Consider the following 15,910-nt stretch of genomic DNA (forward strand, 5'->3'; position numbering starts at 1 on the left):
ATAATTCTCAACCATCACAATGTAAGTTAATCACAGAAAGTAATTTTGAATTTTTAGTGTCATCCTGGAACTGAACTATGGTTAGTAATTTAAGATTGAGATGAACGAAGTGAATGGAGATGCTTTAGAGCTCGGTGTTCCTGGTTTGCTGCAATGAGTAGTTACATTTGAAGAATCTAGATATGTAAATGATGTAATAGATAAGGCAGACAGATTGGATCAGGGGGCTTTAATATTAAGATAAGTGACAATGATAGCTCACAGTTATGACCTTATGCCTATATCATAGAGTGACACTAGACAGCCAGTGAAATGCAAAGCAGCCATGTGCTCTGGATTAGATTCTCACCTCTCCATAGCTGGGCAGCTTTCAGCAGAGCATGTCAGGAGTGTGCATATGTGCGCATGTGTGTTTGTGTGCATGCAGGCGTGTGTGTGTGTGTGTGTGTGTGTGCGCGCGCGCGTGAGAGAGAGAGAGAAAGTCTGTCATTGTAATATACAGGGAGTTTACATAAAAGAAGTTTAGGAGAGCAACAACAATTTGAATTAGGTTCGCCTATTTTTCTTTATAAGACACTTAGAATACTTAACAGGCCTTACTTCATCAATCTCCGCACCATCTGTCAGACCTTAGGTTACAATGACCACCCCTATACATTAATCAAGAAGAGGCAACCAAGTGTGTAGCTCTGAGAAAAGTTCCACTCTTTCAGACTTGACTGTATTATTAAAATTTCTAAAAAGGTAAACAACAGGAGGTGGTTTTAATCACAGCGTTGACTTTATTTGCATACCCATGTCCCCGGCAGCTTAGAATGGTTACAGTGCTTAAGGTAACATACAAAGTGCAGGTGAGTAAGAAAAGAACCTGACAAAACTCAGTGAAATAACACGCAGGTGGCAGCATATGCACACCTGCGTCTTCACCCCACTTCCAAAAATAAGAAGACTCTATTTTTTTACTCTCTACTCCATATACTCTAGAACGGATTATATACATATTTTTAAAGAGTCACATACTGTTTCAATATTTTATGCAAAACTTCATGTAAGGTCATGTGTTTGTACAAAACAAAACATGGAATTGGGCATCTCTCCGGTCACCTATAAAGTTGAGCTCATCCCTTCTTCTGGCACTTGTTCTATACTGTGTTCTGGAAGTCAGACCAGATTGAACACAGCAAACCATATCTTCCTTTCAGTATAGAATGCAGTGAGTCAGTGTTTATGCAATGATCTGCTATTAAAGCAAATAAGCAGAATCAGGAATTCCAAAACATGCCATGTTTTCATTTCCATTTCACATGAGTATAAAGCTCGCCAAATATGGGTACTTTAAATTAGGAAGTCTCCTATCACACACTTCTTTATCAGTCCTCCACATAACTGTTTAACTAAGACTCTGATAAAAATGTCAAAAATGCTTGCCATGGTTCTCAGCAGCAAACAAATGCCTGCAGGCTCCGACCGTGCCCTGGGGTCTTTCAGACCCTCTCCTGTCTTTGAAAATGCATCCCATTCAGTCAGCAGTGCTGGTGATAAGACATGGCACGCTGAGGGGCTAACCCACCAGCCCCAAAGGTGCCAGAGCAGAACCCTGCATTGAGTTTAATGCTGACACAGCACTCCAATCAGGAAGTCTGTTCGAACTCTTTCATTGGAGAAAATGTCAGAATCTGAGCTACAAAAGTGGCCCGCCTGCCCCTGGAGGATTAGGTTCTGGGTTTTTAGTTTTCCTTCTTGTCTTCCTCTGTTCCCACAATTCCCATTTATTTTCAATTATTTGGTTGGGGAAGGTGTCCCTCAAGGAAAAGAGCACAGGAATGAAGGCAGACTGCCCTACTTTTAGACTCTTCTGTATTTTCTTTTTTAATGAAAAAATTAGAAAGAAAACCTGGCAAATTATTATCTGCATCGCACACATTTTGATGCTCCCCTCCCTCATTTTTATCTATAAAAGATAGCACTTTCAACATTTGAGTTAAAACCCCAAGGACTGAAAAATACCCAGCCGCTCTGACCCGATATCAGGCAGTTGCAGTGACAACAAACTGGTCCCCAAACGTACCGGTGAAAACCGCACGTTCTCACTCTTGGCAATTTGAATTTGGTGAAATGAAACAGTCATTTCTATTTTTGCCTTTTGAAAGAGTTACGCTTAAAAGTGTAGTTAAAAGGTCAGATCTGGAAATTAAAGGCTAAGCATGGTCCTATCTGAGGTCAGAGAAGCATTTTGAGAGCACCCCAGAGCCTTAAGAACACATTGTTTATTTTGAGGTCAAAGGGAAAAACATGTTGGAAGGAAAAGTCTTTGGCTGGATGATGACAATGACAAGAGACTTTCAGAGACTGGAATCTCTTTGACTCAGCTCCTTGGTAGGTGTTTATTTAGAATCCAAGCACATTGGAGTCTGGCAGGATCCCACAAAGGAGCGAGGTGAGGAACACTGGTGGAGTTCTCCCACCAGATTCATACAGATATTGCTGATGACCTGAGCTTCTGTCTTTTCTGCTCTACCTTGAAGGGCCTCCAACCCCTTTTCTGGTCACATTGTTCTGAAAGTACACGTCAGCTTTGAGCCACCTCTCAGTCAAGTCCTTCCATCTTCTCCTATGCTATCCCTGGGTCATCTCTTTGGAAATTTCCTGAATTGTCTAGGCTAATGAGTGCTTTTAGGCTTCTGCCACCTAACCATGTCTCTACACATCTTATTGATCATGTCAACATCCTGCTTAAACTCTTTCAATGACCACTCCCCTGTCTTCAAGATAAACTCTAAACTCCTCAGCAGAGCTTACTGAAAAGACACTTTATAATCTGGCTTGTTCTTCATGAGACTTCACATATGCCTGACTCCAGCCACTCCGAACTACTTGCAGTCTTCCAGCACACCATGTTCTCTCTTACCTTTGAGCTTTGCTCATGTTGTCCCCTATGTGACTAGAACTAGAGTTTCCCCATCCTTTGAACTGAACAAATTTAGTAATTTGCTTTGGTTAAAGGGAAATTAACAAGCATCTTGAAGCAGAGCTTGAAAAGCACTCATGCACTGGGGTTTGCCCTCTCTTGCTGCTTTTGGGAACCCTGAGCCTACAAAGTGAAGAAGCTCAGACTACTCTACAGGAGGATGAGAGGCCACCTGAAGCAGAGACAAGCTGTCCCAGCTGAAGATCACCCATCTCTCAGGCAAACCAGCCTTCTAGTAGCCACACGAGTGAGACCATGCTGGATTAACCAGTCCCAGCCAAGCTGGCCCAGACTAAAATAGCCCAGGTGACCTACAATCATAAGATTGTGGTCTTGGACCTTAACTGTTGGGATGGCTTGTTACACAGTATATGTTAACTGATACATCCACTTCGTTTTCTGGTTAACACCTACTCATCATTCAAGTCTGAGGATGAAAGCTTCCCTGATCCCAGAAGATCTCACACACACACACACACACACACAATCGCTCTCTCTTTCTGTAAATATTTGCTGAAAGAAGATAAAATAATGTAGATATCCATCTTCAGACTTTCTTCTATCCTAAATTTCAAAGAATTAGACTAGACCGTTTTTACCTATCACCACCTAGACACGGTAACCACATCAAAATGTATTTTAATGTTTTACTTTTTTAGAGTTCTACTCATATCAATAGCCTTTGGGAATCTCCCTACTCCTTTTATAGATGAGACTATTATAGCTTCCAAACTCATTCTGCCTTTCAGTTTGACTAATACTATAAAATTCACCTAAAATTCCAGGGCCCTCAGCATATGCACATGGATAATTCTGACAAATGTGTCACCTTCACTGTCATAATTATTCTACTATATACATGTCAAGGAAGCAGAAGGTCTTAACAATACATAACTGAATTCATTGTCAGTGTAATGACAATGACAGTTAATGACAACTCCTATTACAAAGGAAATGTCTCTACAACAAAGAGACTAGCAAGTTGCAACTGCTCACCTGTTCACTTCAGCAACACATCATGATAGATTTTGTTTTGTGAAATTTATCATCATAACAGCATCATGGCTGCCACAGTTATTAGGGAGCAATCACTGGGCAAAAACTGAACAGACTTTATCGCATTTAACTCTCTTAATAAGTCATGAGGGTAGGTATGGTCAGACCTTCTTTATAGATGAAGTAAATAAGGCTCAGAGAGGTTGGGCAATTTCCCACAGGACACACAGCTAATGAGTGGCAGGTCTGAAATCTGAACCCAAATGTGATTCAAAGAGCCTCTTATATGAACTAATACTTTAAATCTGATGCTGTAAGTGGCAGTGATAATGATATTCCTTCAGAATATCAGGAAATAGAGGCACCCAGAAAGAAAGTAGCTTGCCCTTGGTCTAAAAGGGCAGGGATGGGAAGAGAACCCAGGTGTCCATGCTTAGCCTGAAGTTCCTGCTATTGGACAGCGCCCAAGGTGTCCCTAGCTTCTCCTTAGTCATTAATTTTTTTTTTTTTTGAGATGGAGTCTCACTCTGTTGCCCAGGCTGGAGTGCAGTGGCATGATCTTGGCTCACTGCAACCTCCACCTCCTGGGTTCAAGTGATTCTCCTGCCTCAGTCTCCCAAGTAGCTGGGACTACAGGCATGCGCCACCACGCCCAGCTAATTTTATATATATTTTTAGTAGAGATGAGGTTTCAGCATGTTGGCCAGGCTGGTCTTGAACGCCTGACCTCAGGTAATCCACCCACCGTGGCTTCCCAAAGTGCTGGAATTACTGCGTCCGGCCTAGTCATTAATATTTTGATTCACACCTACCCTTGTGATCAACGACAACTTATTCAGGAAGAAGAGACAATGGGTTCTTTCTATTCTAGTATGCTTCCAAATATTTATTGTGTATCTAGCTAGGTGGTAAAAAGAAAAGAACATGAAGCATGAAGTTCATGAAACCTAACTGGGCTATCATCTACTTTACCAAATTTCTTCTAAAAAAGCAACCATCAAACCCAGAGAAGAATCTGAATCTTCTAACTTTAATGCCATTCATATTAGTTGTATTTCTTATTCACATGAGAGAACTATCTTTATTACCTGTGCACCATAAAGAATGATGAGTATTTAAACACTAAGTGTTGAATGAACAGTTATACAATAATCCAAAAAAACAAAACTGTACTTCTCCACAGTATCAAAATGCACTTAATAGGTATTTATTGTTTCAGGAACACACAATATCTTCTATCATTTAAATCATTTCGGCAATTTAAAATAAGGACCTGGCTGGGCACACTACACCCTGTCAAACAAAACTGATTGACTTTATCTCATACGAAACATCCTGAAAATACAGGATGCTCTGAAAGTGCCAACAGCTACCCTTGGAGTTTTTCTTTTTCCAAAAATTATTTATTTCAATTTCAGTCCCAGATCTTCACTACCAGCCCTTATTTCAGCTACGGTAGGAGAAATGAATACTTGTTGAGTATACAAAAGGTGCTAGAAATGGTCAGTTACACCCTAAATGCCTTTCCCATCATAAGCACACAGTTTCATGCAATTATCTCAGCTTGAGTGTGGTCATTCAGTGGAACAAATGAGGAAGGTCAGTGAGACTACAAAAACTCTTTTAGTCGTGAAGGGAAAGGCAACAATGCATACTTCATACTTCCTTTTATCTGTGCATCTTCCGTGCTCGGGGGACACCCTTTCATCAGTCTTCCTGGTTCCCCATTTCCTTGCAAAGACCCACCTTGAGTATCTTTCTTCGTGAAAAATGTCTTGGCATCTCCAGGACCACACAGACCAGAAGCACTCTCAGGAGAAAATGTCACCAAATCTATTGCCTGGGGGTTTCCACAGAGAAGTGGCCATGGAGGGAAGCCCCCAGGTCTGCCAATGTCACTTGACTGGCCATTTTAGATTTCATCTAGGCAAGGCCACCTTGGACAGGGACTTTAAGGTACAATCCACAGTATTTCTATGTTCTTTGGATCCAAATCAGAAAATGGTGGAAAAAGTCATTTAGTGCCAATTCAATGTGGCATAAAGAGCGGAGAGCAATTAAAAAGAACAGTACAAGGTGGGCCGTATTCCTCTTCAAGGCTGGGAGCATGGATAAGTTACCAGAGCTCTGTAAGAAGGCTCTTGTTACACTGGACAGCTTTCAGGCCAGACCTGTCAACAAGAAAAGTGGCCAAGAGGGACTGTCATGGTGTTTTCCCTTCCTTCTGCCTCCCTTGACCTCTGATTCCTCCGAAACATCTACTCATGTCTCCAACTCTGCATGCCAGTGCTGATAAACAACCAGAACATTAACCTGATTCACAAGAAAAACTGACACCATGAGATGCTCTGAGATCACCTAACATCTTGGCCCGGCAGTCTCCACATTCTGCCTGGACTACCCATTAATTCATTTGTTATTCTCCATGAGATTCTATCTGTACCAGAAAGACCATGTGGTCCACGATCCTTAGTAAGTGACACTCCCATGATACACTTAGTAAGTGACGTCTTCCTCCTGGAGGCCTGCCCAGATGAGGGAAATGGAAAATCCTCTCTGAGCAAGGTGACTGCCAACTTCCTTCTGACCCTCTCGAGGCCACCCTCTTCCACCGCCACTCCCTCACTTCCCTCTAACGAAGTGCCAGCCAGCACATTGCTAGGACAACTGGCGTCACTGCAGAGGCACAGAAATAGATCACCAGTGGGGCTGGGAACCTGGATTATAAACTCCGATGACAGCAATGAGATACTGATTGGCAGCTAATCTGTCCCCTACAGTGAGTGACAGAGTAACACTACCCAGTGGGCAGCTCTCACCTTGACACACTACCCTTTCATCTACATTTGTGCTTGATGTGGTGGTGACTGAGAAGGGGCAAGGAACTAGCTTTAGATAGACGCTGAATGACTCTGTTTTGAATTATGTGAGCCAGTAGATATGGAGTAACCACCTGACATCTGCACGTTTAATTTGTTAGTTTCCTGAAAATTAGGGAGGAAGGCTGTTCACAAGCAGAAGTATGAGAGCCAGAAACAGGTAGAGCCATTGAGGTTGCCAAAGAGAAAGAAAAAACAATCTGTTTGGACAAGTAATAGCTTTCTCCTTTCTGAACAATAGCATTCTTCTCCTCTACCTCCTTTTAGAGATCAAAGAAGAAAAAGTCAAAGGAAACCGGAAAACTATGGCTTGCCATGGTAGAAGAAGAGAATAATCTTTGTGCCCAGTTCTCTTTGTTCTCCAGGGTGAGTTTTACAATGCTTATAACGGGTAGCAACTCGTAGGAGCCCCAGGCATTAAGACTGCCTATCAAAGTCTTGGATATTAGCCCTGGAGAAATTACATTTTTTTTTCAATTCTATGCAAGCCACAAAGGCTTGGGAAGAAGAAAGGAAAAATGAAATGAAGAGCAACCTAATGGAAACTTTAGAATACCATTTTGTCAAGAGCATTTTCATTTCTAGATGCACAAAGGAAGGCTGGTGAGGATGGCTGATGTGCAGATTGAAACACGTAACCAACAGCTCGGGACCTGTGCAGGGGTCCAGCAGCGAATTCTGCTAGCAATGTGGGCAGGTCACCTCCCAGTGCCAGGCACTCAAGACTGGGAAATGATCATAAGATGCTGTTTATAAAGATATTGAGAAAGAAGTAGAATTTAAAAGTAGAAGAAGATGGTTAAGAGTGCAAAGAGCATGATGACAAAAACCTGCCTGAGTTTTGGAAATAAAAGATGACAATAGAGGATCACCATTTGTATACCATTTATGTTTCCATTTAAGGAGACTCTTCTTAAGTAAGTTGTTTCAGGAATATAAGCACAAATAGAAAAAAAATTACTCTGAAAACTTAATTTCTCTAACATAGGTTTCAAACAGCTAATTTGCTATCACACCTAAAAATCATTTTATACTTGTCAAAAATGACTTTTTCTGAATCATGTAATATACTTGTTTAGGTGTCTGAAAAAGGTTAACATAATCCTCAGGATTTATAGAAGATGGATTAATTCTATCAGTCTACGATTCTACCTAGCAATAATTTATTACATAGCTACCACTGGAAATTTAACATGAATTTAAGTTGGAGACGTGGTTAATATTTTTATGGTATAATATGATTCTTTTACAAAAGTGAAAAATTTAGATAATTAAAAAATGAAGTTACCTATTTTTCTCTTTACATTAGTCCTAAGGAGTAATTTATGTGTTGTTAAGAACCAATAGATTTTGTTTGGGTTCTATGACAAAACAATGTCAACTAGTTTTTATTACTATTCATTCATCCCTGCCCTTCTTTCTTGTGGATTCTTGAACATTATATACCACCTAAAAAACATATATTTAGTTTTGGATATGTTTTTCTGTCCAAAGTTCAGTTGGAAACACTGCCCTTACTAACTCCGGGAGGCATCATTCTTTAGGCATCTCAAGTTCCTGCTTCAACTTTTACATATAAAAATCTAAAATGGGGCAAACCGGATTCAGCAGCACATCGAAAAGCTTATCCACCATGATCAAGTGGGCTTCATCCCTGGGATGCAAGGCTGGTTCAACATTCGCAAATCAATAAACATAATCCAGCATATAAACAGAACCAAAGACAAGAACCACATGATTATCTCAATAGATGCAGAAAAGGCTTTTGACAAAATTCAACAGCCCTTCATGCTAAAAATGCTCAATAAATTCGGTATTGATGGAACGTACCTCAAAATAATAAGAGCTATTTATGACAAACCCACAGCCAATATCATACTGAATGGGCAAAAACTGGAAAAATTCCCTTTGAAAACTGGCACAAGACAGGGATGCCCTCTCTCACCACTCCTATTCAACATAGTCTTGGAAGTTCTGGCTAGGGCAATCAGGCAAGAGAAAGAAATCAAGGGTATTCAGTTAGGAAAAGAAGAAGTCAAATTGTCCTTGTTTGCAGATGACATGATTGTATATTTAGAAAACTCCATTGTCTCAGCCCAAAATCTCCTTAAGCTGATAAGCAACTTCAGCAAAGTCTCAGGATACAAAATTAATGTGCAAAAATCACAAGCATTCTTATACACCAGTAACAGACAAACAGAGAGCCAAATCATGAATGAACTTCCATTCACTATGGAAGAGAGAGAGAATGAAATACCTAGGAATCCAACTTACAAGGGATGTAAAGGACCTCTTCAAGGAGAACTACAAACCACTGCTCAGTGAAATCAAAGAGGACACAAACAAATGGAAGAACATACCATGCTCATGGATAGGAAGAATCAATATCGTGAAAATGGCCATACTGCCCAAGGTTATTTATAGATTCAATGCCATCCCCATCAAGCTACCAATGAGTTTCTTCACAGAATTGGAAAAAACGGCTTTAAAGTTCATATGGAACCAAAAAAGAGCCCGCATTGCCAAGACAATCCTAAGTCAAAAGAACAAAGCTGGAGGCATCACGCTACCTGACTTCAAACTATACTACAAGGCTACAGTAACCAAAACAGCATGGTACTGGTACCACAACAGAGATATAGACCAATGGAACAGAACAGAGTCCTCAGAAATAATACCACACATCTACAGCCATCTGATCTTTGACAAACCTGAGAGAAACAAGAAATGGGGAAAGGATTCCCTATTTAATAAATGGTGCTGGGAAAATTGGCTAGCCATAAGTAGAAAGCTGAAACTGGATCCTTTCCTTACTCCTTATACGAAGATTAATTCAAGATGGATTAGAGACTTAAATGTTAGACCTAATACCATAAAAACCCTAGAAGAAAACCTAGGTAGTACCATTCAGGACATAGGCATGGGCAAGGACTTCATGTCTAAAACACCAAAAGCAACGGCAGCAAAAGCCAAAATTGACAAATGGGATCTAATTAAACTAAAGAGCTTCTGCACAGAAAAAGAAACTACCATCAGAGTGAACAAGCAACCTACAGAATGGGAGAAAATTTTTGCAATCTACTCATCTGACAAAGGGCTGATATCCAGAACCTACAAAGAACTCAAACAAATTTACAAGAAAAAAACAAACAACCCCATCAAAAAGTGGGCAAAGGACAAAAGAAGACATTCATACAGCCAACAGACACATGAAAAAATGCTCATCATCACTCGCCATCAGAGAAATGCAAATCAAAACCACAATGAGATACCATCTCACACCACTTAGAATGGCAATCATTAAAAAGTCAGGAAACAACAGGTGCTGGAGAGGATGTGGAGAAATAGGAACACTTTTACACTGTTGGTGGGATTGTAAACTAGTTCAACCATTATAGAAAACAGTATGGCGATTCCTCAAGGATCTAGAACTAGATGTACCATATGACCCAGCCATCCCACTACTGGGTATATACCCAAAGGATTATAAATCATGCTGCTATAAAGACACATGCACACGTATGTTTATTGTGGCACTATTCACAATAGCAAAGACTTGGAATCAACCCAAATGTCCATCTGTGACAGACTGGATTAAGAAAATGTGGCACATATACACCATGGAATACTATGCAGCCATAAAAAAGGATGAGTTTGCATCCTTTGTAGGGACATGGATGCAGCTGGAAACCATCATTCTTAGCAAACTATCACAAGAACAGAAAACCAAACACCGCATGTTCTCACTCACAGGTGGGAACTGAACAACGAGATCACTTGGACTCGGGAAGCGGCCTATCATGGGGAGGGAGGAGGGGGGAGGGGGGAGGGATTGCATTGGGAGTTATACCTGATATAAATGACGAATTGATGGGTGCAGCACACCAACATGGCACAAGTATACATATGTAACAAACCTGCACGTTATGCACATGTACCCTAGAACTTAAAGTATAATAAAAAATAAAAAACAAAAAAAAATCTAAAATGGGCCAGGTGTAGCGGCTCATGCCTATAATCCCAGCACTTTGGGAAGCCGAGGTGGGCAGATTACTTGAGCTCAAGAGTTTTGAGACCAGCCTAGCCAACGTGGTGAAACCTTGACTCTATGAAAAACACAAAAATTACGCCTGTAATCCCAGCTACTTGGGAGGCTGAGGCAGGAGAATCACTTGAACCCAGAAGGCAGAGGTTGCAGTGAGCTGAGATCGTGCCACTGCATGCCAACCTGGGCGACACAGCGAGAGACTTTGTCTGAAAAAAAAAAAAAAAGATCTAAAATGATCCTGAAGAAAATGGTGGCCTGGTGACCATGTGCTACAAATCCTCATGCTATGTTTTTGTCAGTGTTCAAACAATTTCTGATGGAAAGAAAGCTCTGGCTCTGAGCTCTCACATGCCCAGACACAGAAATAGTACACAAAAGACTATTCCTAGTCTCTTCTCAAAGCCTCCTTTGTCTTCTCTAAATACACACATAGATTGGGTTGAAATTCTACCTCTGTTTGAAGGCTCAATTTAGATGTCTTCCCTGAAATTCCAGGGCTGATGACTCTTACCCATCGTCCCTTTCGTACACCTGATTCCGCCACCAAGTTCATCCTCCCATAGCACCTTCCTAGAGTCTCAAACGGCGGTAAGTACAGATTACTCAGCACTGGATCCCTGATGGACTCCAGAACATCTTGGCACACAACAGTCTGTTAATAAATATTATGTATTGAGTGAACTCTAAACTTAAAGAGAACACAAAAGCATTTTACCTCAGCACTATTCAGTTACAAAGCAGCCTGACCAGGCTATTGATGTTTTCCTTCCCGCATAGAACACGAAGGTTGTAAAAGATCCATGAACTTTTTTCCTTCCACAACGTCTGAGTGTTCTTTGCATTTTCCTCATCCTGTCCAAGATGCTGAGCGAAGGAGCTGAGTATTTGAGGAAGAAGGCGCCGAGGGGAAAGGGTGTGCCTGGGATGGGCGCACTTTGTTAGCTGCCTCAGGAGGTAGCTCTGACACCACTTCTTAGAAGCAGTGACTCCTGCAAAGACCCTGCCAAAGGTGCCAATCCCAAATAACACACCAGGGGCAATGGCCAGGAACTAGCAAAGCTGTCAATCAGAAGCCATTTGAGGAAGTCTGAGGAAGAGAGAGAAATGGGTGAAAGAGAAAACTCTAGAAGACTTGAAGCGATTCCCAGCGCACTTGGATGGAATAAGCTCAGTCAGACCCTCTCTGCCTTTACAATCTGCAGGTCAATTTGCAGGACCATTACAAGCAAGGATTTAAGAAAAAGGAGATTGTTCTCCCTCACTTGTCCAACAGTGGTAGAATCTCCCCTTCTCTCCTGACCCTCTTACCTACTTCAGATTTTTTTTATGATAGTGCTGGAGAATTTGGTATCACAGATGGCAAATCTAAAAGGTACAAATTGACAGACACGGAGGGAAATTCCCAGATTGCTCTTATTAGAGAGTGTGTGTGTGCAATTCTCTTACTCTGGAGATTCAGAGTAAGAGAAATTCAGCTCCCACTTTTTAAGACTTATACAGACAGCATAATGCTGTTTACACAGGTACAGAGGTATTTATTTTAGTCTCTCCATTTCTTCCTAGGAATAATGTAATGCCTGCACTCAGAGCAGTTATTCTGAAAAGGGACTACACAGACACAGAGAATTCCAGAAACCTTTATTATTGCTGTCCTCAAAAGCTAAATAGCACAATGCCTCCCTAAGAAAGCTTTTGTGAACTTCCCATCACACACCACAGAGACATTAAATGGGTTTCATTTGTACCAGCACACCATTTTTTCATTCTAAGGTGTGCACTGGAATGAAGTGCTATTCAGTCAGCCCCTTTCTAGGGAGATACAGCACTTCGGGCCCGGTCCTACTTTGAAAAGAAACATGAACGTAAGTAGTGATGAAATGATGTGATGATAAGAGACAAAACCACCACCGTTCACAGAAAGCCAGGGCAGGATGCTCACAAACAAGTGACAAAGCAAACCACTCAAATGGAAAGGAGAGGAAATACACACAGTGCAGACTTTTAAAAAAAGTATTAGAAAATCCCCAAACTCTACTGATAGGTCTAGAAAACTTTTTTTTTTTTAACACAAATTGTTCCCTCCTCACATTTCTTTATACATATCAAGTATCCACTTCTAAGGAAAAGAAAATAGTCTAGACGCTCCATCTCTTCCCCACACCCTTAAACTGCTGTCAGATTCAAGCAATCTCATCAGAACAGCATGTATGTTCCTTTTCCTAATGGCTCAGGCCCACACATGAGAGGCCTAGGGACACACTTACTCTATCCTTAGACATTCATTCAGTGAATATTTACTGACTGCCCATTATGGGAGCAAGCAGTATTTTAGGTACTATTCATTCACCAGGGAAGAATAAGAATAAGAATAAGAATAAGGAGTAAGAATAAGAATAAGAATACCATCCCTCCTTTTGCAGAGCTTGCAGACTAGTTGAGGAGACTGATGATTAACAAATAAATATATAATATGTAAGATGCTTAAAAGAAAAAACACAGAAGGCTAGAGGACTGAGAGGGATGCGGTGGATGCTATTTTATGTAGATCAGGGAAGGCTGCTTTGATAAGATAACTCAAGAATTCTTAAGGAAGCAGAGAAGCTTAGGAATGAGATATGGATCTCTCTCCTTGCTTAGACTCTAACCAATATTTGAGCACAGAGGTGGTTAGTTTTAGAAAACTCAAGTTCAAAAATGGCTCCTGTTTATTTTCAAAAGGACCAATGAGTATGGACCCTAAATTTAAACAGCTAAAGCTATAGTCTAAGGATGGTCTCAAAGAAATACCTTTGAATTGTCATATGGTGCCTAGGAGGGTCTTGTGGAAAGGGTTTCATAGTAGTGAAAGATGTAATAACTCTTGTTTTCTTTTAACCCTAAGACTGTGCTCAATGTTTTAAAAACAGTTGTAAACGAGGTAGTGCCAAATCATTGATTTTTAGGAACCCAAGAAGGTAAAATAAAGGTTCAATCGGCCTCATCTAAAGCTGATACTTTATGCAACATAAGACACTTCCTGCAGAGAACCACCACTGCACGTGATTTAACTGAATTTTCTCAAGTTGTCCATCGTAAAATGAATCCCCGTGGTGGAGAGGGCCCAAGGTTATATAACTAACAACAGCACTGTGCATAAAATCCAGGTCTGCTAACTCGGAGTTCAGTGTCAGCACCATTCTCTTCTTGTACAAGATCCCCCATCTTAGAGCCAGTCTGAAACATGTTCAGGGGCAAAGGCCATCTGCTGGCAAGTGGTGGCAGATTTGAGAGGCAGTTAATGGGACATGCAGAGGAATGAATGCAAGGAGGAACATCTGCAGGAACTGCTGAGCATGGGAACCAGTACTTCCAATGGCTGCTGTGATTATCACTCACACATTTATACACCCACTCCCAGACCCTGTCCATGTGCAAACACGCATTCTTTGAAAATCGCCTGCCTTCTCCACTGCAACAACTCTCCATGGCACAGGCTTTGGGGTACGCAGGACACTAAACCCAGGGAAGATAGAAAACCAGTGTTGTGAACATGTGCCCAGATAATGAAAGGTTACCAACATCACAGTTTACTAAGAAAACGAGGAACTCCCACTGCCCCTACCAAGCAAATGTGGTTTTGAAAAGAAAGTACTGAGCACGCAGAAAAAGTTCACTAGAATTTGGTATTTTCTTGCTCTTCAACACACTCCATTTACAGAAGGATTTTAAAATTATTTCAAGTCTGCCATGTGGCATCTTAAAGTGTACACTTCAGAAGTTCTTTGAAAACCTCACTTAATCTTTGAGGTCTGACAGGGTGTCACACGAACAGTTCAAAGCAACGGTTAAAACAACAACAAAAAAACCCCACTAGATTTGAAACAAAAGCTATCTTGATTATGGTAACTGCACGAGTTATTTTAATAGAGCCTGAAACCTAAAGCAGTTTTACATAAGACACTTGTTTCCTAGGATAAAAATGCTTTAAACAATACCACCAGAAGTGCATTCTAACAGTTACCTGATTGGGAAAATGATTTCTAGTAAAACGCAATGTAACTGGAGTACCCAAATCTAACATGGCCCACAATTATTCCTTGATAGTGACAGAAACTTTTACAGTAAGGTTTTTTTTAAAAAAATAAATAAATAAATAAGTAAAATAGTGCTTTCACAATGCTCTGCCCCTTACAGGGACCCTAAACCAAGATGCTGATTGCTTAGTAAAAAGGTAGTATGGGCTGGGGACGGTGGCTCACACCTGTAATCAAAATATTTTAGGAGGCAGAGGCAGGAGGATCACTTGAGCTCAGGAGTTCAAGACCAGCCTGAAAAACATGGTGAAACTCTGTCTCTACCAAAAATACAAAAAATTAGCCAGGCATGGTGGTGTGCACCTGTGGTCCCAGCTACTCTGAAGGCTGAGGTGGGAGGGTCGCTTGAGCTTGGGATGCAGAGGTTGCAGTGAATCGAGATCACACCATTGCACTCCAGCCTGGGTGACAGAGTAAGACACCATCTCAATTAAAAAACAAAAAACAAAAAATTGAAAATAAGGTAGTATGGAGCAATACACAGACTTGCAAAATATTGCTTTATGGGGGCGTTCGCGACTTGCCCAAGGTTGCCAAGGTACTTGATCTCAACAGTAGGAATTGGATTCAGGTCAGTTGATTCCAGGTTGACTGATTTCCACTAGACCCAACGTGTACAGAATGGAAACACAAGGAAGCTTCAGTGTCTCCCGCTGTCTGCTTTCAATGAAGCACTGGGAAAATTTGCATTTAATAAGCTCATATTAATATTACTAAATTATTTAACCCTGAGGATATGCCATGGATACATATGCATATTTTAATACAAATGTTTAGAAATCTATGAAACAAAAAATATTAGGAACTATTTTTTTCCATGTCAATACTTTTCTCTCTGATATATGCTGCACTTTGCTCTTTACGAATCTTGTAGGCAACTGCAAAAAAAATAGGTAATACATGCTCAAAAAAGTTTTCTGGCCGAGTTCACAAGAAGCTGGAAACC

At 40.8% G+C, this 15,910-nt stretch overlaps 1 protein-coding gene across 7 annotated transcripts in view; it reads right to left on the reverse strand.

Annotated features, from left to right (window-relative positions):
* The window catches only part of ATXN1 (ataxin 1), a 465,758-nt gene that overhangs the window by 170,954 nt on the left and 278,894 nt on the right, over positions 1–15,910 (reverse strand). The window lies entirely within an intron of this gene.

Source organism: Trachypithecus francoisi, unplaced genomic scaffold (assembly GCF_009764315.1).
Source record: "Trachypithecus francoisi isolate TF-2019V2 unplaced genomic scaffold, Tfra_2.0 Lachesis_group10, whole genome shotgun sequence".
NCBI lineage: Eukaryota > Metazoa > Chordata > Mammalia > Primates > Cercopithecidae > Trachypithecus > Trachypithecus francoisi.